The 27,878-nt window shown below is 47.7% G+C and overlaps 1 pseudogene; it reads left to right on the top strand.

Annotated features, from left to right (window-relative positions):
• Positions 1 to 1,713: 1,713 nt before the first annotated feature.
• On the top strand, positions 1,714 to 10,220 carry LOC120673769 (annotated as a pseudogene).
• The last annotated feature ends 17,658 nt before the right edge of the window (positions 10,221 to 27,878 follow it).

Here is a 27,878-nt window from a genome sequence, read left to right as displayed (position 1 = left end):
GCTGATTTATTTTAAAAGAAAAGTATTGCTGGCTGACTAGTGACTGTGACTGGTGGCTGATGCTGATTTAGTGTGAGAGAAAAACACTGTTGGTTGGTTGGCTGACAAACTAGCTGAACAGAGCGGATATCGGATGGCTGCTCTATCTGGCAAGCAAATTGCTCTGAAGCTCTGACCCACCCTGATGCTGATGCTCTCGTGACCGAGAGAAGCCAATTCAGAACAGCCGCTTCAAAATTAACATTTCGAAAGATATTAGGTATTGTTTCCCTATTTTGGTACTTCTCTAACGTAACAATTTATGTTCGTTCTTCGCGTTAAGCTTGAAGCGTTATCTTGGTTCTGACAGTACTACTATACATACACATAAACCAACGAATTTCTGTCAATCGCGTGCTGCTGCGTGCAGTACAAGGTGGACTCCCGCCCCAGCATGAGCAGCGTTGGTGAAGCACCTGGAATGTGATGCTTGTCTCTTCGGTGACGTGATTTTGTCAAATTTCTCACTGTAGTAAGTTTCAGTGGTTCATCTGGGTGAGCAACTGTGTAACGGAAGATTACTTGGTCATCTCTAAGATCAGCAATGTTTACATTTGCAAATGTTGTTACATTTGCATCTTCTGTCAACAGCATTCTGTATGCGGCAATAACTCAATCACATTATGTTCTGGTTCCTTGTGTTTGTCGTGCAAACTACGGGCGTTGTCCTCCTTGGTCGAGGATCTCTCGAAGCCAGCACCAGCAAGCTGGACCCTGGATTTCCAATTTTGCAAGTCCCTAATCTTTGGGCTGAAGACCCAGAGCTCTAAATCGTAATGAAGGGGAACCTGACATGAGGAACTCCCTAATTTGTATAGGAAAGACAGGTCACAGGCGCGGCGGTGTTGATCGGCCGTCGCTTCTTCCGTCGACGGCAAAAGCCCGTGCTCCGATGCAAAGCGATGGCTCCAAGCACCCGCTGTACGAGTTGCTGCGGTATGCGTCGGCGATGAGGATCCCGTGCAAAGAATCCCCCTCTGGTCCTCGGCCCTCCCCTCCCCTGCGGCATGAGGCGGCGACTCAGTCGGACAGCAGGAGAAGAGAGCATAGTCATCTTGAGGAAGAAGAACACTGCCAGGCCGTTAGTTGGGCCGTGAGATGATCTATGGGCTGTGTTTTAGTGTCTTGACTGGTGACCAGCTCGGCCCAGCCGAAGGCGTCGAATGGGAATGGCCCAGAGGCCCAAAGCACCACATAATGATCTTCACGATGCTATAAAATGAAATAATAAAGTATATTGCAATCCTCCTTAAGCATTTTATACGTTCTCTTGGATAAATAAAATGCATTCTCACATATAAGCATCAAAACAGCTACAAAGATCAAATTATATAGTAGATCACCATAATTTTTGTGTCAAAGAATGAATTAAACATATTAGAGACAGCTAAACAGACGACTCACTGTACAAACTGTTTATTTAGCTGTCTGTATGTGATAAATAGACAACAGCTGTCTAAACTGTTGTACATGCCTCTGGACGAAGCTGACTGACCGACTGACGAGTCGTCTCTCTCCTCGTCGACCCGCACTTCACCAACAATGGATGAACAGTGCTGAGGGCCTGTGCTAGGCTGCTAGCTCAGCTGGGCCGCTGCACAAGTGCAGAAAGGCCCCCGCCCTACAACCACCGGAGCTCGGTACGTACCCGCTGCTACTTGGATCAACATGTCGTGCTTGATTTCACTGCTGGAACGCACTGCCACTGATATACTAGCAACTGATGACATGATCCTCCTTTAATTTTCAGAAAAGGTAGTATTAGCTCGTTTGTTATGGCTCAGGGTTGCCGTCAAAATTCGATGAAGGGGCTCTGAGTTTGTAGGATTCGCTAGAGCTTGGGGGTGGTTAGCTAGATCATCGAGAATTTTCAATATTTGACACCTAATGCACACGCCTCACTGAATTTGGCACTTAATTCGTATGGCTTTCGAAATTTAACACCTGCGAAATTTGACACTCAATTTGAATCGGGCTGCATCGCTCCTGCTTCAAGCTTGCGTTTCGGAACCTTCAGGTCCACCTGCTCGAGGGCTTGTTTGTTTGACCCGTCGGTAGGTTTTAGATCTTCCCAGCTGCAGGTCGTCAGCCAGCCCGCGGCGGCGCCATGCCCTGTCACGGCCGTACCCGTACGCTCGGGTGGCGGCGCGTCGTCGACCGTGCCGGCGGCGACTGGGCGCTTCACGGTTTCAGCCCGCCCAGACCTGCCGCTCTCTGCGGCTGTCCTTTGATGTCATCTGAGCCACACCACCTGCAAAATTGCGAGGTCGCGCGGGTATGGCCCGTTGGGCGCCCGCAAACTAGCCATGAGATTGACGCGTCGCCGGAAGCCCTCGTGGCTCCAGGAGTACCTACGGCCATCCTGTATGCATTACTCCTATTCGGTAAGAGGAAATGTGATCTATTGTTTGCCTGTGTACCACACCTTCTCTCTCAGTCATGACTCATGCACACCCTTTTAACCACAGCTTTCACAAAATATTTGCCTGTGAATACCATTTTTGTGCAATGTGCAACCACAGTAATTAGATTAGTCCCTTTTGCAATCTCATTTATTTCATAAACCTTTATGTGAATAACAAATGGGAGCATACAAAAACAACCGGTTTGATGATGATGTTGGACAGAAATTGTGCTCAGTTTCCTTAGACAACTGACAGGAAGAATATAATAGTTGGTAATCGGGAACATATCCAATTTGCTTCTTGGGGAACATATCCATCCAATTTGCTTATCCTTCTGCTGCACCCTTATTCCATTATTCTTTTGTACAAATAAATGCTTGTTTCATTATTAGTACGATGTATGTTCAGAAATATTCAACTAGAATATGACGCAGACATAAGAAATACATATAAACCCATGGCCGTCGTTTTCAACAAGCCGAGCAAAATGTTCAGATAACAAGATGGTTAAAACAAGACAAGTTACACCAATAATGCACTTGTATCTTCCTGCATCATTATACACTGAAGATGATTAGCTGGAATTTTTCGCATCTCATCATTTTCTGTTGGACACTAAGGAATAACTTGCAAAAAACATCAAAATTGATTCTAGCAAAGTAACATTACTTTGATACTGTATGCAGGCAAACTTTGACTAACTGCTTTCAATTCCTGGACAAGCCTACACATGGATTACCAAGCGAACAATCTCAGGGATTTCCTTCAACTAAATGGACATGTGGTGCTTCAGAGAGTGAACAATAACTATAATCTGAGATCTTTCACATAAAAGGAGATAGAGCACATTACCAATGGATATAGCACTTTGCTGGGCGAAGGGGCCTTCAGTGAGGTTTACAAAGGAGTATTAGATGATCAACGCCCGGTGGCAGTAAAGAAATACAAAGATGGGACCAGGGAAGAAGACTTGGCCAAAGAGGTGATAGTACACTCTCAAATAAACCACAAGAATGTGGTAAGGCTTTTGGGTTGCTGCACTGAGGAAAATGCTCTAGCAATTGTTATGGAACATATTTGTAATGGAAATTTTGGCGACATCCTTCATCACAGTACTGCTAATGGCCTTGTTCCCTTCCCTTTGGACAGACGTTTGAGCATTGCTATTGAGTTAGCTGAAGTGCTATCGTACATGCATTCAATGTATAGTCCTATTCTTCATGGGGACATTAAACCTGATAATATACTACTCGATGAAAATCTCGTGCCGAAGATATCAGATTTTTGAATAGCAAGATTGCTTTCTTCTGACGGGAACCAGCAAACCAAAAATATCATTGGTTCAATAGGTTACCTGGATCCTCTGTACACTCGGACTGGGATTCTAACTCCGAAGAGTGACATATATAGCTTTGGAGTTGTTTTGGTGGAAATGATTACCAGAAAGAAAGCGGCAGATGGAAACACTTACCTCATTCAAAATTTCATTGAGGCTCTTAAAAGAGGGAAAAAAGTTAGGCAAATGTTTGATCAGGAAATTATGGCCGGAAGAAAAAGCATAAAGGTGCTTGATGATATTGCAAAGCTAGCAGCCCAATGCTTGATTTTGGAAGACAAATTGCGCCCTGAAATGGTTGAAGTGGCAGATAGACTAAGGAAGTGTAGGAAAGATCTGCAGCTGCCCAGGAGGGAAGCAATGGTTGAATCTTCAGGTAATTATGAAAGATAACTGATTTGTACGTTGTATTAACAAGAGAAGTGGGGGAAATTATATCTCCATACTTGACTTATTTCTTTTCGATATTCTTGCAATTCAATTAACTCCGCCTATGCTGACTGGAAGACTCTCTCTCTCTCCTGAGTCGTCTCAGCATAGCCGGTCCCAAGCCCGGGTAAAGGAGGAGGGTTGCGTTAGGTTTTGGCAAACCAGCATAAAAAATAGCCACTCTAATGGATTTGAATCCCACAAGTTTCTTTCGGGTTTCATCTCTAGCCTACCCCAACTTGCTTGGGAAAAAAGGCTATGTTGTTGTTGTTGTTGTATTCTTGCAATTCAATTACACATATTTCTACATTGACACTCCATAGTCCATACTATTTATACATACACATTTTGCCACACCATGTTGATAGTTAGAATTTTTCCTATTCCTAATTGTATTGTATTGTATTGTATTATTTAGTAAATAATTATTAGATTGTGTTTCTTACATGTGGAGCTCACTTATAAAACATTATCTCATCATTCCTTGCTTCAATTTGTTTAAATTACCCAAAGTTTTTTGAGAAATTATTCTAATATTTTTTTGTGCCAACTAATTGACAAGCATAATATTTTATTTCTCTTGAATCATGCCTATGTCTTTAAATTTCTTCCCTGATTAATATAAAATTCAGGAAACCTTTCCTTTTTCTTATAGAGGATAGAGGTATTCCCTGCGTTCTCAAATTGATATCATGTTGCTATGCATGCGGTTGCCATTAAAACTTTGACACCCCCCCCCCAATAAATACAATAGTGTTAAGATCTTTCACATGAAAAATGGTATCGGTAGATTTGTGATAATGATATGTTTAGTAATTAAAATAACAAAAATATTAAATGGAGCAACGTTCAAGGTCATGCACTGAAGGCCGTGTTATTGTTTCATAATTCATATTATATTTTATGTTGAGCTTATTTTTGTGCTGTTTCTTTTACTCGATTCAAGTCAGACTTATAAATGTATGCATAAAATTAAACCTTTTTAATAAAATATGAATAACTGGGGCAATTCATGAATTTAGTGACTGAGACAGTTTGTCATTCCTTACATGAGCTACCAGGTTTTAGCTAACAAAAACAGAGCATGTCAATCTCAGAACATATTATGCTATTCTAGTTTAGTGACATATAATAATTAATAAATGTCCCCAAAAATATTTCCTGCTATAAATAAGAAGGTAGGAAGGAAAAATTGAATATGAGTTGAACCAAGAATGCTATACGGGACTAACCAGTAATATTGTTATAAAAGAAAGTTTATGGAATATGAAAGGTTATACTAATCTGGTCCATACACCACCAATAAATAATGATGCCTACTGCTAAAACAAAAAAAAGATTTATTCTCCAACCATAGATACATGTTTGGACAGTGATACAGTCTACAAAATGCGACTTTTTGAGGAATAATTGTTGCATACTATGTGTGTAAAACCCAATCAATTTAACACTATGAAAAAATATTTTTGAAATAAACTTGCATATATTTACGTTTTCAATGTAAATATTCCTTTTTTATAATCAAATTTTGAAAAGTTTGACTGGTATTTCTAGATTCACATAAATTTGGCGGGAGTACCATATTAAGTTTATTTCATCAGTACCATAATTTTCCCTGTTGCAGGCGGCAACTACCCAACCAACCCCACCGAAATAGAACAGCCCAGGCAAGTACTGGCCATTTCCCTTGCTGAACTAAAGGAAATCACCAGGAACTTCCGTTGCAGTACTCTAATCGGACAGGGCTCACATGCTGAAGTTTTCCTTGGAGAGCTGAAAGATAGCCGGAAATGTGTGGTGAAGATCCTTAAATATTCCGATGTTGACAATGAATTCCTATTAAAGGTGATGTCTGCCTATTCTACCTTATCAACCATCCTCGGTATGGCACTTTTCATTAATGTTTGTATAAAGGGATTGTTTTCCAACTTCATCTCTTGCTGCAGGTTCAGTCCATTTCAAGATTGGAGCACAACAATGTTGTTCAACTTCTTAGCTACTGTATAGAAGAGTCCGTCCATGCTCTTGTTTACGAGTACTCGTCAAGTGGTTCCTTGCCTGATATTCTTCATGGTGATGAACAATGAAAACATTTTCTTCCATATAGTCTTGTGTTTGTTCCTGGGTACATTTTGGTATCCTTGATGAAAGCAATTGTCTGTCCTCATCATTAGTCAAATATCATGAGGCATGTTGAGATGCTATATCAACTAGATTGGTTGACCCATGGAGTTGTTTTTTTGACAAATTTGGCTTAAGTATATCTTAATCAATGTATATTAAATCATTGTTATGATCATGTCATGACAAATAATAAAACCTTTTATACCAGGATACTTTTAGTTTGTTTGCCTGGAGAGTATGTTTCATGAGAGATGTTAAGTGCTATTCATTTCTTGGCCGTGTTTGGTTCATTTTCACGTTTTTACTGTAGCACTTTTGACCAAAAATTTAAACTATCAAACGAAGTCTAATTACAAAATCACCTCCACAACCCCCCGTGTAAATCTCGAGATGAATCTAATGAGGCCTTTGACCGCGCGATTAGAGGATGGTTACTGTAGCACAACTGTAGCAAATCATCAAATAATTACAACAATTAGATTCGTCTCGAAAAGTTACACCCGTCCCTAAAAAGGTTTTGCAAATAGACTTCATTTAGTACTCCATGCGTACGAGATTCTCTTCTCGAAAAACGTGCGCGAAAATTTTTTCATCTAACCAAACACGGCCCTTAGATCACAATGGCATGGCACCTGTTGAGATGTTATATGTTAACCTGTGCAATTGCATGGTTGTCTTGCTTTCTTTAATTGAATGTTTGTTTTTACTTTTTATAGTTTAGGACTTGCTTATCTTGGTCAAATTTTTTTTTATATAAGAGTCTTTCATTTCTTAAAGGGATCATAGTCACTCCTTTAGAAGCTTACCTGGTAGCAAATAAGCTCCTAATAACATCCAATGGTTATGCCTTCCATCATAACCAAGAGGCCTTCTTTAGATTCAGGGGCTAGCGAATTAACAACATCATATTTGCCAGTGCTGCAAGAATTGTGCTGTGCGTAAAAAGCTAAGAAGGTTTGCAGGTGAAGTTCATATTATTCAGGTTCGTGATCGCAGGAAAAAAGGGTGCCGTGGGAGGCGGACCAGGAAAAGCTCTTTCATGGGCACAACGAGTGAATATTGCCTTAAGTTCTGCAGAAGGGATTGAGTTCATCTATGAGAAGGCAGAGCATTGCATCACTCATAGATCATCAAATCAAGCAACATACTTCTCTTCGACAACGATGTTGCAAAGGTTATTGCTGATATTGGAGCCTTCGAATCGAACCCTGGTCACAAGATTAACTCGGATCCTCTATATTATGCCATTCCTCCTCCTTGGTCTGGCCTTGACGGTTATGGTGCACCTGAGTAAGTGACCAAAATACCATAATGTTTCAATGTTTTCATATCTTCTATTATGAATCGCCCTGTCATATACTCTCCTACTAACTCTGTCCTTGGTTCTGTAGGTATCTGATGACTGAAAGGTTTAGCAACAAGAGTGAAGTTTTTAGCTTTGGGGTTGTGCTGTTGGAGTTTTTAACTGGTCGTAAGGCACGTGATCATACACAACCACGTGATCAGCAGGACCTCGTGTCATGGGTATGGATACTTTCCCTCATACATAATTGATCATAAGGAGAAACTAATCATGGCATTGATCTGTACTCAATAGGCAACACCAAGACTCAGAACACCTCGCAGGATGCACCAATGCGCAGATCCAAGACTTGGAGGAGAATACCCTCATAAAGATTTTGCCAAGGTAATATTATTGGTCCTGTATTCTAGGTAGATACAATGGTTTCACTTCACCTTTAGCATTGCAGTTTCTCCTTCGCAGAAAATGACAGGTTTAGTTTTTGTTCACTTTTTTTACAGGTACTTTCAACATATTGTTGATCTGTTCTACATTCAAGATAAAAAGTATCAAGTAAAAAAAAAAGATAAAGTATCAAGTAAAATCACATTTAGCATTACACACATGCGTCCATTTCACAATTTGACCCCGTTTGGTCAGGTATTCTTGATCCAGATTCTATCCGAAAACCGAAGAAATCTGCGGCAGTTTTACTTCTAATTCATACAAGAAGCCATGACAAACATTTCTATATTTTGCGCTGGCAACATAGTCATTTGAAATATAGTTTATCTCCTGATCGCCTCCGTCTCTCTCACATACTCTATTTCAGTAATCATAATCCACCAAACTAACCTAATGATTGCACAAAGTTAGATTGGTAGGAGTATGAGTGATGTGAGAGTATCTCTAAACCAACTATTCGTGCTGTGCGCTACCATAAGCCTAGTAGCCATTATGCTTGCTATAGTAAGGTACTCATGTGTCACCAGGGTGATTCCGTGTCCATAGCACGTGTTCTTTCTAATACAAAAGCAGAGGTAGATAGTTAAACATACACATAAATCTTAGTATATTCGATATAGTGTAGATTGTGGAGGCCACCGAGACTCTATCTCGCTTTTTAAGTTGCGTGTTTACTCCTCTCTCTGTTCGAGGAAATCCGAGGATAAGACTTCACTGTTGATTGCAGCGGCAGCTAAACACCATACCTGCCGTCCTGGCCATTCTACTTCATCGTCCCTAATTTTCCTCTCCTCTCGCTTTTGTTGTATAGATTGTTGTCGTTGCTGCAGCTCGGCCGCAGTTGTTGCTGGGGCTTTGGCTCGTGCCGCCGCCCTTGCCCATCAAGACCACCTTCTCCTTTGTCTTAATTAGGTAGGACCTTCTCTCTTGAAGTCCATTCTGGACTCAGCAGAACCATAATCTTTCTATAGATGCTTCTCCGACCGTGCTCGTCGTATTGTTTCGCGAGTGATAGGTTAAGCAGCTAGCCTAGGGGTTTATATATGATCATTCTGTGCCGCAGCTCGGATTGGTCAGGGAGAGCACTCGGCTGCTCCACGCTGTTTGTAATCTCTTGTAAAACTTTTTCTACTGTTTAGTACAAAGATGCGAACACTACTAGAAAAATTGCTTAAAGCACCGGTTGAAAGTGCCCTTTGGTACCGGAGAACCGTTACTCCGAAAGCGGTACCTAAGGCTCGAGTCTTGGGTACCGGGTTAAATAACTAGTACCTAAGGTCTCCAAAATTCACGCAAAATATTTTTTGGTTGGGATTTGAACCCTCTAGCCTTGCGCGTTGTTCATTTACCATCTCAGCTACACAGCAGTTCTAATTGAAAATGAGATATTTTTCTTTTGAAATAACCCATGGATGAGCCTAAGGTACCGGTTGGTGCCAACCGGTACCTAAGGCTCGTCTATAGGTATCGGTTGGTGATACCACCCAGTACTAATGTAAAATTTATCACCCGGTACTTATGGAGATCAACCGGTACCTAAGGCTCATTCATAACATAGGTACTGGTTCATCTCCATACCGGTACTTTTGGAGTGGACCTAAGACTTGTTTTCTAGTAGTGGAAGCTCTCCTGCGTATTTGAGAGAAAAAAAAGGACCGTGCTCCAATACTTTGGTTCTTCGTTGTCGCACAGAGAGCTACAGAGAGAGTCATGCTGTATCTTGTTCTAATACCGGTACTTCTAAATAACAGTACTAAAGTACTAATCTCTGTTTTGGCAAGCAGATGGCTGACATTGCGTGCAGCTGTGTGCAATACGAGCCGGAGTTCCGGCCAAGCATGAGAATGGTCGTCAAGGATCTGCGCTCCTTGCTGCCAGGCATATCAGGCACAGCAAGCGGCGGCCGTGGAGAGTGAGGCTGCTTGTGGCGACTCCCAAACATCTTGCTGTAGGGGCAGCAGGGAGTTCCATCCAACATTTCATATGGGCGACCTTTGGTGCTTCGGTATCGGTGCAACACACCATTGTATTGCCATCGCCTTCCTTTCGCTAGGCTTTTGCCCTCTGTAAAGTTTCAGCCCCTATAAATGGCTCTTGTGTACGCCTCCCTGTAAATAAATGGCTTGTTTGCTTGGTGTCCTGTCTTCCTCATTTCATCGCCACGTAGGCCCTGTTTGGCAGGGCTCCGGCTCCGGCTTCTTACATGGCTTCTTACATGGCGGACCAGGAAAAGCTCTTTCATGGGCACAACGAGTGAATATTGCCTTAAGTTCTGCAGAAGGGATTGAGTTCATCTATGAGCATTGCATCACTCATAGAGTCATCAAATCAAGCAACATACTTCTCTTCGACAACGATGTTGCAAAGGTTATTGCTGATATTGGAGCCTTCGAATCGAACCCTGGTCACAAGATTAACTCGGATCCTCTATATTATGACATTCCTCCTTGGTTTGGCCTTGCCGGTTATGGTGCACCTGAGTAAGTGACCAAAATACCATAATGTTTCAATGTTTTCATATCTTCTATTATGAATCGCCCTGTCATATACTCTCCTACTAACTCTGTCCTTGGTTCTGTAGGTATCTGATGACTGAAAGGTTTTGCAACAAGAGTGGAGTTTTTAGCTTTGGGGTTGTGCTGTTGGAGCTTTTAACTGGTCGCAAGGCACGTGATCGTACACAACCACGTCATCAGCAGGACCTCGTGTCATGGGTATGGAGACTTGCTCTCATACATAATTGATCATAAGGAGAAACTAACATTGGCATTGGTCTGTACTCTATAGGCAACACCAAGACTCAGAACAACTCGTAGGATGCACCAATGCGCAGATCCAAGACTTGGAGGAGAATACCCTATTAAGGATTTTGCCAAGGTAATATTATTGGTCCTGTATTCTACCTTATTTAAGCTGTAGAATAATAGAATTGGTGTAATGGATGGATTGTATTAGCCTGAGCCTTGGGGCTGAATATATAGAGGTACATGTCTTAGAGGGCAAGGAGCCTCTCCTATAGATATAGTAAAACACGGATACAATCCTAATCTACCTAATATAGAGATATTCCTGATATACTCTAACATCCCCATGCAGTCATAGCGGGAGCATCGCAGACGATGAGACTGGAGAGAAGTTGGTGAGCTGACATCCCCCGCAGTCACAACAATTATTGTGTCGCAGACACTATGGCTGGAGTGGAAACCCACAAGGTTGCTCAAGCAAAAGGTAGACCTTTGTGCTGATGTTGAGGTAGCCAAGCTGGAGGGCCAGTAGCCATGGTCGAGGATGTCGTGCGTAGGGTAGCTGTGGTCGTCATACATAGCTGTTGAGGTTGCCGAAGACGAGGAAGCCGCACATGAAGCCGTGGGCGCACGAGGAGGTGCCATGATGGTGGCGTGATGGAGAAGGCGCCGAAGACAAAGATGGCAACGCGTCGAGGCAATCGTAGAGGGGGTCGACGCCGAAGCCGATGCAGTCAGGTCATCGGGCGAGGCATGCCCGAGTTTGCCAAGCCCGGGAATGCGTCGAGGACAATGGGCACGCAATGGTATTGCCAGTACCGGGCGTGCAAGGGAGGATGCACAACCAGACGACGTCGTCTGAGGGACCAGCAGAGAAGGCCTCCAAGGCGGCCGTAGGTGAAGAAGAAGGCGGAGTAGAAGATGCCAACGCCTACTATTGCTAGAGTAGACGAAGTAGTCGGGAACGAGATGGCGATGCTGGCGACGTGGTTGTGCTAGACAAAGCGAGAAGGGGAACCAGACTTTCCAGCACACGGCGAAATGATCCGGATGACGTGGCTGCAGAGCTCGAAAGAGACGGCTAAGAACATGTACAGCTTGATGAAGACCATGCGTGAAGCGCGCAGCGACAAGTTGGCGATGAGGCCATGGACGTGGTGGACGGTGGTGAGGAAGCAACGGCAAAGAAGACCACAGGATGATGCCACTGCTGCACGAAGAGGCGACGCAGCGACAACCCTCCATGCTCAGTGAAAGGGCACGCTCGATGAGGACGGACGTCACGGGAGCCGGGTGGATCACACACATCGGCTGATCAGATCGAGTAGCGTGAGGCGAGACGACGGTGGCTGAAGTCGGTGAAGGCGTCCCGGTGGGTGAAGACGAAGACAAGTCAGCGAGGGTCGACGTGTGGACGAAGCAGCAAGGAGGGCAGCTCAAATGGGCGGGGCACAGTCCATGTCGCCATGCCGCATGTCGAAGATGAAGAAGAGGCCGGTGAAGTCGACGCCGACGTCGAAGTAGAGGCGTGAGGTCGACGGATGGTGGGCGACTCAATCTCTATTAGTGATCGAGTAAAGGATCAGAGAAACTAACCAAAACAAACCAGTAGCAACTTGTGTAGAACCTCCAGGTGTGTGTAGCACTGGACTCCCCTCACCCTGTTATCTCTTTCCTCACCACGGCACCATAGCGTGCAAAAAAGAAGAAGCCAGAGGGGTGAGGGAGAGAACAGAGGGGCCGGACCGGTGGTCGATACAGAGGGGGGGCCATCCAGGGAGGAGTGGGCCTGTCGGCGGCGGATCCTCGCCAGAGAGGAGAACAGCAGAGGGAAGGCAGAGCTGCCTGCTGTGAGGTGGAGGCGCGTGGCCAGCCGTAGCGGCGTGAAGTGGAGGGTTGATGGCCGAGGTGGAGCGGGTTCACCGACGGTGGAGGAAACCGGTGCGGATCCCACCAGCGATGGAGACGGATGGGGGCGGAGCCGGCGCGATGGAGTTCGGCACAATGGTCCGCCCACGGTGGAAGAGGCTAGTGCGGATCCGCCTGGAGGGGAAGGGAGGCCAGCGGACGACAACACCCGGTGAGTTCATCACGATCTATTGCTGCTGGACGACCTTCTACGACTGTTGATCAAATCGGCCTGCCGCCGAATTTTGGAGGGCGCGGCCCCCGGTGGAGATCATGAGCGACCTCCCCGAGGACGCGCTCCAGGTTGTTGTCAGGGCGTGTTGGAGCGCGTCGTGGGGAATGACTTGCGGCGCGTGAAGAACAGAGGTGCGAGGGGCAGCGGAAAAGTTAGGTTTTGTGGTCTAGGAACTCGTGATACCATGTAGAATAATAAAATTGGTGTAATGGATGGATTGTATTAGCCTGTATAGAGGTACATGACTTGAACGGCAAGGAGCCTCTTCTACGGATATAGTAGAAAACGGATACAATTCTAATCTACCTAATATAGAGATATCCCTGACATACTAATACCCCCTGCAGTCATAGCGGGAGCATCGCAGACGGTGAGACTAGAGAGAAGTTGCTGAGCTGACATAAACAAGCAATTTTAGGTATAGATGCAATGGTTTCACTTAAGCTTTAGCATTGCAGTTTCTCCATCTTAGAAAATGACAGGTTTAGTTTTTTTTTTGTTTACTTCTTTTACAGATACTTTCAGTTAACATATTGTCGATCTGTTCTACATTCAAGATAAAAAGTATCAAGTAAAATCACATTTAGCATTACACATATGCGCCCATTTCACAATTTGACCCCGTTTGGCCAGGTATTCTTGATCCAGATTCTATCAGAAAACCAGAGAAATCTGCGGCAGCTTTGCTTCTAATTCATACAAGAAACCATGACAAACATTTCTATATTTTGTGCTGGCAACTTAGTCATCTGGAATATAGTTTATCTCCTGATTTATCTCCTGATCGCCTCCGTCTCTCTCATACTCTATAGTATTTCAGTAATCATAATCCACCAAACTAACCTAACGATTGCACAAAGTTAGATTGGTAGGAGTATGAGTGATGTGAGAGCATCTCTAAACCAACTATTGGTGCTGGTGCTATGCGCTACCGTAAGCCTAGCCATTATGCTTGTTATAGTAAGGTACTCATGTGTCACCAGGGCGATTCTGTGCCCATACCACGTGTTCTTTCTAATACAAAGCAGAGGTACAATCAGGTCACTGTCTTCTGACAAAGCTCCTGGTCCTGATCGATTTACATGCAAATTTTACAAAGTGTGTTGGCCGATTATAAAGTTGGACATAATGGCTGCAAGTTTAGCTGTTTGTGTTAGAGTATATTAGGCAACTCTGGATATGGTTAGTTTAGGATTGATTGTAATCCCGGGATAACCTTCTTTATCTCTAGGAGAGGTTACTTGCCCTCCAAGCCATATACTTCTATATAATCAGCCCAAGGGGCTCAAGCAATATATCGACCACATTATACGCATCCTACTTTCCTACATGGTATCACGAAACTAGGTTCTAACCCTAGGCCTCCGGCTTCCGCTGCCCTCGGGGAGATTGATCAGATCGATCTCTGCCGGGGGCAGCGCCCTCGTAGGATCAGCGCGACGGATCAGAGGCAACGCCCTCGTAGGATCAGCACGCGGATCCCTCTGATCTGCCGTGCCGTCGCGTCATCAAGCAGCAGGGAACCTACCTCTTCCCTGGTCACCCCATGGCGGAGCCGCTCGACGTCCCCGTCGGATACCACATCGCCATGGGGGCGCCACTGGGCCTGCATGCCTCCGCGTCGTCGTCCCCCTCGGCTCCGCATCCGGATCCGCCCACCCCTCCCGCACATCAGGCCAGGCGCCCTGCCTCTTACCAGTGCTGCCGCACCGCTCCCCTAGAGCGCGCGTGCCCTGTGCGGCTGCGGAGGACCACCGCGGGGATGCCAGGCCACTGCGCCATCGGGGCCGGCGGGCCGCCGCACCGCCAATCGACGTCAACGCCGGGCTGCAGCGCTGCTCCACCCTTCCCTTGCCGGCTCTCTCCTCTGCACTATTGGGCGCCGTCCCCTTCGCCCTCAGCGCCACTTCCGCCGCCGCCATGCGCGCGAGGACGCGGCTGTGGGGGCGGCTCATGGGGCCGCTAGCCCGCCGCGCAGCTGGAGGAGGACGCCGCTTGGGCTGCACGCCGCCCGGTTGAGTTCGCTCGCCGGCGGGTCTCGCCACTCTGCTTTGCCTCACCCCCCCCCTCGACCGACCGACGAATGAGGATAAGGTTGGGGGGCATCACTAGGTGCACCTGAGATTGTACCCGCAGGTCTCTTGCTGCTGTGTTTCTTTTTTTCCCGATCAGAGATCGGGTTTGTGTCGCCCTGCCGTTCGTCGCCGCTTCATCGTCGACACTCCCAAGGATGAGGATGTTGCTGCGCCCTTCCAGCGGCGGCGGCTCCAGCACCGACTTGCGGCCCCTCGGCGCCACCGGTCGACCTCCCGACGCCCCCGGCTGACCACTCGGTGCTTCCGTTCGGCCCCTCGGTGCCCCTCCCCAGCGCCGCCGCTTGGACCAACATGAGGATGTCATCATAAGTGGGATGCTTGAAACATCCTCAACTCAGGTACTACTCAATGGTTCTCTAGGAGAAAGGATACACCATCAGAGCGGCTTAAGACAGGGGGACCCAATGTCACCCATGCTTTTCATCCTAGTCATGGATGTGCTTTGTCATTTAATAAAGAAAGCTGCAGATGAGCATATGTTACAACCACTTGCTAGAAGGGCTTTGCAACATAGGATCTCCTTATATGCATATGATGTGGTGCTTTTCTTGAGGCCTTCGGCCAGTGATATTGAAATTACTCTGGATATCCTACAGCTCTTTGGTAATGCTTCTGGGCTCACAGCAAACCTCCAGAAAAGTAGTGTTCTCCCCCATACAATGTACTGAAGATGACAGCATTATTGCAAGAATCCCTACCATGTCAGATTTCTGAATTCCGTTTTAAGTATCGGGGAGTTCCTCTCTCTCCTCACAAGATCACCAAAGCACAAGCACAACCCATTGTTGAAAAAATAGCAGACAGACACTCAAGTTGGAAGGCTGATTTGCTCACTAAAGCTGGTAGATTGATTCTGGTACAGTATGTGCTCACCTCGATGCTCATCTACATTCTCTTGGCACTCGAGCTACCACCTTGTGCTTTAAAGGCAATTGATAAGATAAGAAGAGGTTTTTTGTGGAAAGGCAGAAAAGATGCTAGAGGAGGGCACTGTCTGTTTGCTTGGCCAAAAGTCACAAGACCAATTTATCTGGGGGGCTTGGCATCTCTGATCTCTGAAACTTATGGTGGGCCCTGAAACTCAGGTGGCTGCGGTTACAGAAAACAGAGCCTGAAAAGGCATGGGCTTTCTTCCCCATCCAAGCCCAGTCCTAGGTCCAGTCCTTCTTTGCAATAGCTGTTGAAACAGTAATTGGAAATGGAAAAAAATACTTGTTTTTGGACAGATTGTTGGGTGCTTGGTCAGAGTTTAAAACAGACCCTGCCACATTTGTTCAATGCAATAGCAATAAGATCAAGAAAAAGAACAGTTTATGATGCTATCACTGGTGGGAGATGGATTTCAGATATTAGAGGAGCTTTAAGTGTGCAGGTCATGATTGAATACCTTCACCTGTGGGAGCTTCTTTACAATGTTGAGCTACAGCCAGAGGTGGAGGACATACATATTTGGAAGTTCACCACCTCTGGAGTTTATTCCACCAAATCAGCTTATGAAGCTTTATTCATTGGGGCCACTCAGTTTGATTCATGGGAAAGAATTTGGAAGAGCTGGGCTCCAGGATAATGCAAGTTCTTCATGTAGACTCTGGCCCATAATCGGTGTTGGAGAGCAGATAGACTTGCTAAAGAGACCTTAACCACCCACTGAAATGGCCACTTTGTGATCAGGTTGGAGAAACAATTGATCACATGTTGGTCTCTTGTGTTTTCACCCAGCAGTTTTGGTTCAGCATCCTGCAGCAGTTTGGTCTGCAAGCTATCACACCACAGTTAGAAGATCACTGTTTTGTTGACCGGTGGGCTGGTGCCAGCAGCAGATTCTCTGGTCAGGTCAAAAAGGGAGTTAATTCCATCATTATCTTGGGGTCTTGGTTAGTTTGGAAGCACCGTAACTACTCTGTGTTTGATGGGGCCCCCTAATTTAGCCAGGGTCATGACAGCCTTTAGAGAAGATGTCCAGCAGTGGTCTGTAGCAAGGGCTCGAGGAGTTTCATATCTCCTTGCCCTTGCTCCTCCCTCCTAACTGCACTAGGCAGGTGGTGTGGTCTGGTCCGTTTAGTGGTAGTTTTTGTGTAAGAGAGAGTTTTTTACTTTAGGGTGTGTTACAGACCCTCTATTCCTGTAACTTTTTGGTTTTGGGGGCTCTTACCCCCTTTCCTTCTTAATATATTGATGCACAGCTCTCATGCGCGTTCGAGAAAATAACATACACATAAATCTTAGTGCATTCGATATAGTGTAGATTGAGGAGGCACCAAGACTCTATCTCGCTTTTTAAGTTGTGTGTTTACTCAAGACCTCTCCTCTCTGTTTATTGGAGGAAATCCGAGGATAAGAGACCTCTCCTCTCCGTCCTGAGCATTCTACTTCATTGTTGTTGGTGTGTATGGTTTAGGCCCATGTAAAGGCTACTATATTACCCACCCTCTAGGGTTTGGAGGAATACAAGAAAATTAATCCCTAAACATGGTATCTAGCCTTCTCTTCCCTCTCCCTCCCTCCCTCTAGCCGCCGCCACCGGCCCCACCCGCCATCGGCGCCGCCCCTCTCCTCCTTCCCTCCCCTCTCCACTACACCCGGCGGCCCCTCCTCCTCTGTCCCGTGCGCCTGGCCCGCCGCCCCCTGGGTGCCCGCCGCCGCCGCCGCCCTCGCCGCTGCGGTGCCTCTCCCCGACCCGCCCCACCCGCCGCCGGCCCTGGAGGCGCCGAATCCGCCGGCCCTGGGCGCGGATCCGGGCGAGGGCCTGGCGGGCGCCGCCGCCGCCGATCCCGCCACCCTTGGCGTGAATCCGGCTACCCTGGGTGCCGGCGGCGCGGGCACAGGAGCAGCAGCAGCCGCCGCCATGGGCGCGGGCACGGCCGACGCCGCCGCCGCAACAGCCATGGGCGCGGGCGCGGTGGGTGGGGGCGCAGCCGCCGCCGCCGACGCCGCCGACGCCGCCGCTGCCGCAGCCGTGGGCGCGGACGCGGGGGGGTGCGGCCTTCGCCCCTCCTCCCTGGCGCGGGCTGGGTATGCACCCCATGGACGCGTCGTTCGCCTCTACCGCCTTCCGCGGGACGCCGCCCCTCGTCGCCGGAGCTGCTTCGGGCGACGTTGCTCTCGTCGCGGCCCTTCTCACCGCCAAATCCGAGGCTGCGGCGACTCAGGAGCGGGTCTGCGCAGCTGCCATCGCCTGGGACCGCGAGCGCTCCGCGGCCGACACCCTTGCTCGCCGTGTCACCGAGGTGGTGCACTACGTTCTCCTCTCCTCCGGCCAGCAGCTCGTCGTCCCCTTCGCTGAGCACGCCGCCTCTTCTTCCCACTAGGCTCCGCCCTCGGGATCTCGACCCGGCTCAACCCGACCGACCCCATGGTCGCCTAGCTTCACCTCTAGGCCGCCGGCGTCCAGAACATCAAGGTTTTGGTCTCCGTCCTCCTCGACCCTACGTCCTTCTCCTACGAGCGCTGGCGGGACCAGGTCCTCCTTGCCCTCTGCCGCTACGCCCTCGACGACCACGTCCTCCTCGACACACCGGTCGAGGTGCGGGACGTGGTGTGGCTGTGCCTCGACAGCATTGCCCGATCAAGGATCTTTGGGACCATCTCCCTAGATCTACAGGACATTGTCAGGACTCACGGCAGTACTGTGCAACAGGCCTGGCTGGCGCACGAGGGGCAGTTCCTCGGCCGCGCTCTCCAACTCGATCCCACCTTCCACACCTTCGAGCAGGGGGGCCTCTCCGTTGGTGAGTTCTGCAGGAGGATGAAGGGCATGGCCGATGCTCTTCACGACCTCGGGTGCCTGGTGCCCGATCGGGTCTTGGTGCTCAATGTCCTGCGGGGTCTCAGCTCCACCTACGACCACCTACGGACATGGATCACCCGCCAGAGGCCCTTCCCCTCCTTCCTGTAGGTCCGGGACGATCTTGTTCTCGAGATCACTAGGGGTCCCGCGATCGGTTCGTCCTCGTCCTCCATTGCGCTCGTGGCTGCTCTACCGGCCTCCTCCGCCTCGCTAGCCACCTCCCTCCTTGGTGCTCCTCCCACCGGGCAGACCGGGGGTCAGGGGGGCCGTGCTGGATGTCGTCGGCGGGGGGACGTGGTGGTACTGGTGGCCCTGCTTTTGGTGCTGCTGGTACCGGTGGTGGCTCTGGTAGGGGCCCAGCTCCCGCTCCTGCCCCTGCCTCTGGAGGTACGCTCTAGCCATCCTTCAGCAACCCATGATCAGGGCGCATCTCGATGTGGCCGTTCCACGGTCAGGGGGGCTCTCACCCATAGCAGCCGGTGGCCATGTTCACCGGTGCTGCTCCCCTGTTCGCGCCGCTCTGGACTCCACCCGCTCAGCCCAGCCAGCCACCCACCTGGCCTGGGGGGTGGGACTAGGCCGCGCTAAGCACCATGGGGCTGACACCGCCGGTCAGCATCGAGTGGATCGCCGACTCGGGTGCCTCCTTCCACACCACCCCAGATGCTGGTATCCTCTCTTCTGTCCGACCCCCACATCCCTCTTGTCCTTCTTCCATCATGGTTGGCGACGGGTCCTGTCTTCCTGTCACCGCCGTGGGTTCTGCTCCTGGTTCTTTCCACCTTCATAATGTTCTTGTTGCTCCTCAGATGATTCATAATCTTCTTTCCATTCGTCAGTTTACTGCTGACAATTCTTGTTCCATCAAATTTGACTCATCTGGTCTTACTGTGAAGGATTCGGCTTCCCGGCGTCCGCTCCTCCGATATGACAGCTCGGGGCCCCTTTACACCCTTCGTCTTCCTGCTTCCGCTGCTTCGCCTTCGACTTCCTCTTCGTCTGTTGCCTTTGCCATGACGTCGTCATCCACCACCTGGCACCGCCGGCTTGGTCACCCCGACCGCAATGTTTTGGCTCGACTTAGTCGTAGTACTGATGTTTCTTGTACTAGGGCTCCTGCTGAGCACCTTTGTCATGTGTGCCAGTTTGGTCGTCATGTTAGACTTCCTTTTTTTCTTCTTCTTCGCATGCGACACATGCTTTTGATCTTGTTCACTGTGATCTGTGGACTTCTCCTGTACCCAGCATTTCTGGTTATAAATACTATCCGGTGGTGGTTGATGATTTCTCTCATTACTCTTGGACTTTTTCTTTGCGCATCAAGTCTGAGACCTTTCCCACCCTCCTCCACTTCTTTGCCTGGGTGTCCACTCAGTTCGGCCTCACCATTAAGGCCGTCCAGTGTGACAATGGGCGTGAGTTCGACAACTCTACCTCCCGTTCTTTCTTCCTCTCTCGGGGTGTTCAGGTGCGCATGTCTTGTCCGTATACCTCTCCTCAGAACGGCAAGGCTGAGCGGATAATTCGCACGACGAACAACGTCATGCGCTCCCTTCTGATCCAGACCTCCCTGCCTCCCCGCTTCTGGGCTGAGAGTCTCCATACCGCCACCTACTTGCTCAACCGTCTTCCATCCACAGCTTCTCCTGCTCCCACTCCTCACCACGCTCTTTTCGGTACCCCTCCCAGCAACGACCACCTTCGTGTCTTCGGGTGTGCATGTTATCCTAACATCTCCGTCACTGCTCCTCACAAGTTGGCACCCCTCTCGACTCGTTGTGTGTTTCTTGGTTACTCCCCTGGCCACAAGGGGTACCGATGTTTTGACCTCTCCTCTTGCCGGATCCTTATCTTCCGACACGTTGTGTTTGATGAGTCGGATTTCCCTTACTCCACCTCCTCTGCACCTTCACCTGACCCCGAGTTGGAGTCCCTATTTTCGTCTGACCCGGTGGTTCAGCCACCTTTGTCTATCTGTCCTTTCCCTGCAGGTCTTTCCAGTACACCGGCACCGCCTCCGGTGATACCGGCTGCGCCTCGCGAGGCCCCAGTACCTTCTGTCGCGCCACGCGTGGCTCCGGTGTCTCCTGTCGCACCACGCGCGGCCCTGGTGTCTCTTGCTGCGCCACGCGCGGCCCCGGTGCCTTCTCCTGCACCTGCGCGCTACGCTCAGCCGGTGCAGATGTACCGACGTCGTTCGGTGCCGGCACCGGCGCCGCCTCCGGCTCCGGAGGCTCCAGCGTCGCCACCTCCACCGGTGCCGTCGCCGCCGCCACCTACACCGTCACGCTCTTGTGTCGAGCCGGAGGTGTACCACCCGCCCGTCATCCATCGGGACCCTAGTCATATTCATCCCATGGTGACTCGGCAGATGGCTTCTCAGTCCGCGACTCTCTCCGCCACCGAGGGAGAGCCGCGGATCTCTCCGGTACCCTCCTCTATCCGCAACGCCCTGGCGGATCCTCACTGGCGTCGCGCGATGGAAGAGGAGTACTCCGCTCTCCTTGCCAACCAGACGTGGGACTTCGTGCTGCGTCCGTCTAGTTGCAATGTGGTCACTGGCAAGTGGATCTGGACGCATAAGCGTCGGGTTGATGGCACACTGGATCGCTACAAGACTCGCTGGGTTCTCCGAGGTTTCACGCAGCGGCCTGGTGTGGACTATGATGAGACCTTTAGTCTAGTGGTGAAGCCTGCTACAGTGCGCACGGTCCTCTCGCTCGCTCTCTCTCGTTCTTGGCCTATGCACCAGCTGGATGTGAAGAATGCATTTCTTCATGGCACTCTATCAGAGACATTCTACTGTTCTCAGCCAGCGGGATTTGTGGACTCCAGTCGTCCGGACATGGTCTGCCGGCTCAACAAGTCTCTATATGGTCTGAAGCAGGCTCCTCGGGTTTGGTATTCTCGGTTCGCCACATTCTTGCTGACATTCACTCTGTTCGGCAGCTCCAGCAGCTTCCAGCCCAATAGTGTTTTCCTCTCACACCGCTCCAGCACCAGCTTCCAGCCAGCAGGCAGCCAACGGTATTTTTCTCTCACGCCACTCCAGCCACCAGCTCCAGCCCAGTGAACAGAGTGATTGGGGTTCACCGAGGCCAAGTCTGACACTTCTCTGTTCATCTACCGCCATGGGGATGCGACAGTCTACTTATTGCTCTATGTCGATGACATTGTGCTCACAGCCTCTAGTCAGCTGCTGCTTCAGCGCATCATCTCCTCTCTGCAGCAGGAGTTTGCTATGAAGGATTTTGGTCAGCTCCATCACTTCTTGGGTGTTACTGTTGAGCCTCGCCCGTCTGGCCTTCTCCTTCACCAACGGCAGTATGCACTTGATATTCTGGAGCGGGCTGGGATGACTGATTGCAAGCCATGCTCCACTCCTGTCGACACTCAGGCGAAGCTGTCTGCTGCTCTAGGTGATCCCGTGGCTGATCCTACAGCCTACCGGAGTCTTGCTGGAGCCTTGCAGTACCTCACTTTCACTAGGCCGGACCTCACATATGCCGTTCAGCAGATCTGCCTTCATATGTATGATCCCCGGGAGTCACACCTTGCTGCGCTGAAGCGTCTACTCCGCTACGTCCGTGACACTGTTGACTTCGGCCTGGTTCTTCACTGGTCTCCGTCTGCTGAGCTGGTTGTCTACACCGACGCTGACTGGGCTGGATGACCGGACACTCGCCGCTCCACTTCGGCTATGCTGTCTTCCTGGGCGGCAACCTTGTCTTCTGGTCGTCCAAGCGGCAGCCGGTTGTCTCCCGCTCCAGTGCCGAGGCTGAGTACCGTGCTGTCGCTAACGGCGTAGCGGAGGCGTCCTGACTTCGACAGTTTTTGGCGGAGTTCCATAGCCCGCTCGCCAAGAGCACGCTCGTCTACTGTGACAACGTCAGCGCCGTATACCTCTCCACCAACCCCGTTCAGCATCAGCAGACGAAGCATGTAGAGACCGACTTGCACTTCGTTCGTCATGTTCGGGTACTCTATGTCCCGGCCACCTCTCAGTTTGCCGACATCTTCACCAAAGGTCTCCCCTCCTCGATTTTCTCGGAGTTTCGCTCCAGCCTCAATGTAGCAGGTGGCTAGTTGTGGCTGCGGGGGGTGTTGTCCCTGTGTGTGCTTTCTTTGTTTTCCAGTCTTGAACTCCGCTGCGCCGGTAGTTCAGACTGTCGGGGGGTGTTGGTGTGTATGGTTTAGGCCCATCTAGATGCCCCATGTAAAGGCTACTTTATTACCCACCCTCTAGGATTTGGAGGAATACAAGGAAATTAATTCCCAAACAATCGTCGCTAATTTTCCTCTCCTCTCGCTTTTGATGTATCGATTGTTGTTGTTGCGGCTTGGCTGCAGTTGTTGCTGGGGCTTTGGCTCGTGCTGCCTGCCTTGCCCATCAAGACCACCTTCTCCTTTCTAATATAACAGACAGATATCCTGCTGATTTGTATCAATTAGGACCTTCTCATACTCGGCTCCTCTCTTGAAGTCCATTCTGGGCTCGGCAGAACCAGGCTTTTAAGCTTGGGTATAATGTTTCTATAGATGCTTCTCTGACCGTGCTCGGTCGTATCGTTTCGCGAGTAATAGGTTAAGGAGCTAGCCTAGGGGTTTATGTATGATCATTATGTGCTGCGGCTCGGATTGGTAAGCGAGAGCACTCGGCTGCTCCACGCTGTTTGTAATCTCTTGTAAAACTTTTTCTCCTGTTTAATACAAAGATGCGATGCTCTCCTGATGCTCTCCTGCGTATTTGAGAGAAAAAAAAAGACCGTGCTCCAATACTTTGGTTCTTCATTGTCGCACAGAGAGCTACAGAGAGAATCATGCTGTATCTTGTTCTAACTTCTAAATAACAGTACTAAAGTACTAATCTCTGTTTTGGTAAGCAGATGGCTGACATTGCGTGCCGCTGTGTGCAATACGAGCCGAAGTCCCGGCCCAGCATGAGCATGGTCGTCAAGGATCTGCGCACCTTGCTGCCAGGCATATCAGGCACAGCAAGCGGCGGCCGTGGAGAGTGAGGCTGCTTGTTGCGACTCGCAAACATCTTGCTGTAGGGGCAGCTGGGCAGCAGGGAGTTTCATCCAACATTTCATATGGGCGACCTTTGGTGCTTCCGGTGCAACACAATTATTTATGTTCGCTTGACTGTAGCCGGTAGTTATTGCTGATTTATTACGAGAGAAAAGTACTGCTAGTTGGGTGGTGGCTGGTGGCTGGTGGCTGGTGCTGATTTGGTATGATAGAAAAGTACAGCGCTATGTAAAGTTTTAGTGCCTATAAATAGCTCTTGTGTACGCCTCCCTGTAAATAAATGGCTTATTTGCTTGGTGTCCTGGCTTCCTCATTTCTTGGCCACGTAGTGTTACAGTGTTTGCCGGGGTAGACGTTACTTTATTTGGTACTACTAGTGATCGATCGATTAGCTAGCTAGTGAAGAAGAAAGCAAAGCAAGCAAAACAGCTATTGTGCGTACTGCAGAAGCTCTTGTTCGTGATCTACTTCTATACATCGTTTATGGTGGTATGTCTTTTAGTATATTTGTAATATTAGTCTATATTTGATCAAATTGTAATATAATTATATAGTCAAGATACTCGAAAAAAACATAAGAATTATTGAATTCCGCTTGTATTCAGAAAAAAAATAAGATATCATCAATCTAGGGGTATTTTAGATATTTTACCACTCAACTCAGAGAATCAGCTCAAAATAATCAGAATTGTCAAACACCTAACTTATTCAGACAGCCGATTCTCCAGACAGCTAGTTTATCTCAGAATCTTGATTTTCAGAAAAGCGAGGTTCAGAAAAGCGGAAACAAACATGACCATAAGCTCATCACCAATCTCGACTCTCAAGCATAAATGTAGTTTCAAACTTTGACCTTCCCTTCCTTGCTTGGTGGGCTTGGTACTCTAGCGACTGGGCCTTATTGCTGAGCTGGTTCGATCGTTTTAATTTTTTAGATACAAAATGATGTCCAGATGCATAATATTATTACAACACGGTTTAAAAAAAATTAACAAAGACAGGATTGTCCTTTCTCGAGGAAGTACCTGCCAACCACAGCTCTTCAAGCAAAAAACCCGTCGGTAAGAAATTAGTTCCGGTGCAGGACACCGACATTCCTCATCCTCCCTCATCACGTAAAAACAAGCCAAGCACGATCCCCTGATCCAGCGGTAGGTGCGCCAATCATTTGCGGGGGGAGGCGCAGCCAAGCAACTTGCGTCAGGTCGTGGTATCTTGCAAGGAGTGATCTCGGCACCAAATCCCGCATATTCGTGCACGCCTCCACCCGATCCCCCGCAAAATCCCACCCGTCCAGGTCATTAACATAACATCGTAATCGAGCGCTTAAAATTAAGTTTGTCTTTTGCTTCTCAACTTGCCTCGTCCTGGCTCCACCTCCTCGCTCTCAGGCTGGTTTAAAAAGGACGAACGGAAATTCGAAATCTCTGTTTAATATTTGCCTTCGTGACCGTAATAGCCTTGCCGACCGTGGGCCAATGTCCGTTTACCTTCACCGGGACCAGCCGGTTCCACGACTCGCCCCGTCATGAGCTAGCCGTTGGTACACTCGATTTGAAATGGATCATGTTTTAGAAAAAGTACGAGGAAAACTTAGGTGAAACAGCAAGTTTACCAACTTTGCCAGTTGTTTTTTTGTCAAGTGAGCTTATTTTCTAATGTAGTTTTTTAAAAAAAAAACTTATTTTCAAATGTCAGCGAGCTTAAAAGACAGCTTGCGAGCTGAGTGTAGCTCAGTTGGTAATGTTCTTTGGAATATGTCTATCCATATTCGAGTCCTTCACTCAGCACTGGTGTTCGTATTTTCTGGATTTATTTCTAGATTTAACCGGCACTATTTTTTCACTGAAAGAAGACAAGTCAATAGCAAGACGCTTGTGGTGACTTCATCAATATTGAGAATCAGCATGGTCAATATCTCGGAAGTGCTCATAGAGATAGAGTTGCATATGTGTTTTTATATGTATGAGTGTATGTACTTGTATGTAAGCATTAACGTCCGTACTGTGTTTTATATAAAAAAAAAGATAGCTTGGAGTTTATAATTGTCGGATCATGGGAGAAGATAAAAGGAAAATATCTAAATTACTCCCCTCAAATATGGCTGAAGTACGAATAACTTCCTTAACTTTCTTTTAGTTGAATTTTATCCCAAAACTAGTCTATGTAAGGATTAACGTCTGTACTGTTGGAATTTATAATTCTCGAATCATGGGAGAAGATAAAAAGACAAAATAATCCAAATTATTCCTCTCAAGTATGGCTAAAGTCCGGATAACTCCCTTAACTACTTTTTAGTTGAATTTTTTACCCTAAACTATATCATTTGGTTCAGTTTACCTCCTAATATAATTTATTTTTTATTACTCTACATACAATTGGATCTTAATTTAATATTTTGTAAGGTTGTAGTGGGCATCACAATGTAGGTCAAAAAGATATATTATAAATTTTTCATCATTGTTTTTCTATAGTTTTGTTTCATAAATATTAATTATTAAATCTGATTAAAATAATGATGAAAAATTCTTGACATACTTTTCTAGAATGTGTTATTATGCCCCTACCATATTGCAAAATTTTAACTCAAAATTTCATAGATAAATTAAAAAGATTAGTCTTATTAGAGGGTAAATTGAATCAAATGACATAGTTTAGAGGGTAAACTGAACTAAGAAATAGTTTAGGGATTATTCGGACTTTGACGATACTCGAGGAGAGTAATATGGACTTCTTCCAAAAGAAAATTATAGGATGTTTGGTTAGTCGGACTAGTCCGTTTGAATTGGTGTGGCTCATGACTTTTAGATATAGGATTAACCCTGGCTCTATATCCACAAGGTTGATATATACAAACAAAACGTTACAAGAATTCTTAGACGTTAAACCTCAAACGAGGAATTGTATAAAACAAGAGAAAATTAGAAAACAAAGCAAGAATGCTAGAAAGCTAAACCTCAATCTTTTTATTTGTTCCCGCTCTAATCTTGCAACATTTTCGTGCAACACCGATCCATCACATCTCTTATCTACTTAGAAACTTAATGTTTGAATCATCTGTTGCTTATCAAATCTGTTCATCCCTACCGCAGTGACCATGATCTCCATAGCGACCCCCATCGAGATGCCGCCGTCGCCCAATGGCATGGCTCTGGATGGCCTCGTCGGTTGCTTTTTCTGGCGGACGAGCTTGTTAGGGAAAAGTGAACTGTGTCTTTAGGCTTTGTTTTGATTACCTAGAACTAAACATAACATATGAGTTATGATTTGTTTTCTTTCGAAAAGCAACCGCCAAGAACTCCTGCCGAGCATGTTTTAAAAGCGAAACAACTTACAACCCAGTACCAATAAGAAAATAACATCCGCACAACAAAAGTCGTTATTTGTTGCTAGGTGAAAAAAATAAAGTATTATTGAGGAGCAACCTGCATTGAAGGCACAAATATTACGTATTGCTCACGGATTATTCGATGATAAATAACTATACTTGAAGTGTCCCTCCCCTCCACGATAGGCTATGAAAACGACTATACTTGAAGTGGCACGCTCACATTTTTCTTCTCCAAAACAACGCGATACTGACACGTTCACAAATAACGTTTGCTACCCACCTTGAGCAGGAAATGTAGGGGGAATAAATCCGGGCCGCGTTCTCTTCGTTTGTGCCACACAGGTGCCCGGCGTGCGTGGCGTGTCTAGCAGCCGTGCACGGCGTTGGGGGCGCAACGATGGAAAGTGGCCCACGACACTTGCCACGTCACACCACGTGGCCCACACAGCCCCTCCAGCATGCGGGGGCAAACACGTCCATCCGTCAGTCTACGCAACTCAGGGCCCGTTCAAAAATTTTTGAGGAACACTAATTAAAAGTATTAAATATAAATTAATTATACGAATAGACGAGAAATCGCGAGACGAATCTATTAAAACTAATTAATTTGGCATTAGAGGTTGGTTATTGTAGCATAACATTGTTTAATTATTGTATAATTAGATT

Source organism: Panicum virgatum, chromosome 5N, assembly GCF_016808335.1.
Source record: "Panicum virgatum strain AP13 chromosome 5N, P.virgatum_v5, whole genome shotgun sequence".
Classification (NCBI taxonomy): Eukaryota; Viridiplantae; Streptophyta; class Magnoliopsida; order Poales; family Poaceae; genus Panicum; species Panicum virgatum.
The sequence above is the reverse complement of the archived record's forward strand: the minus strand, read 5'-3'. Positions and strand labels throughout refer to the sequence as shown.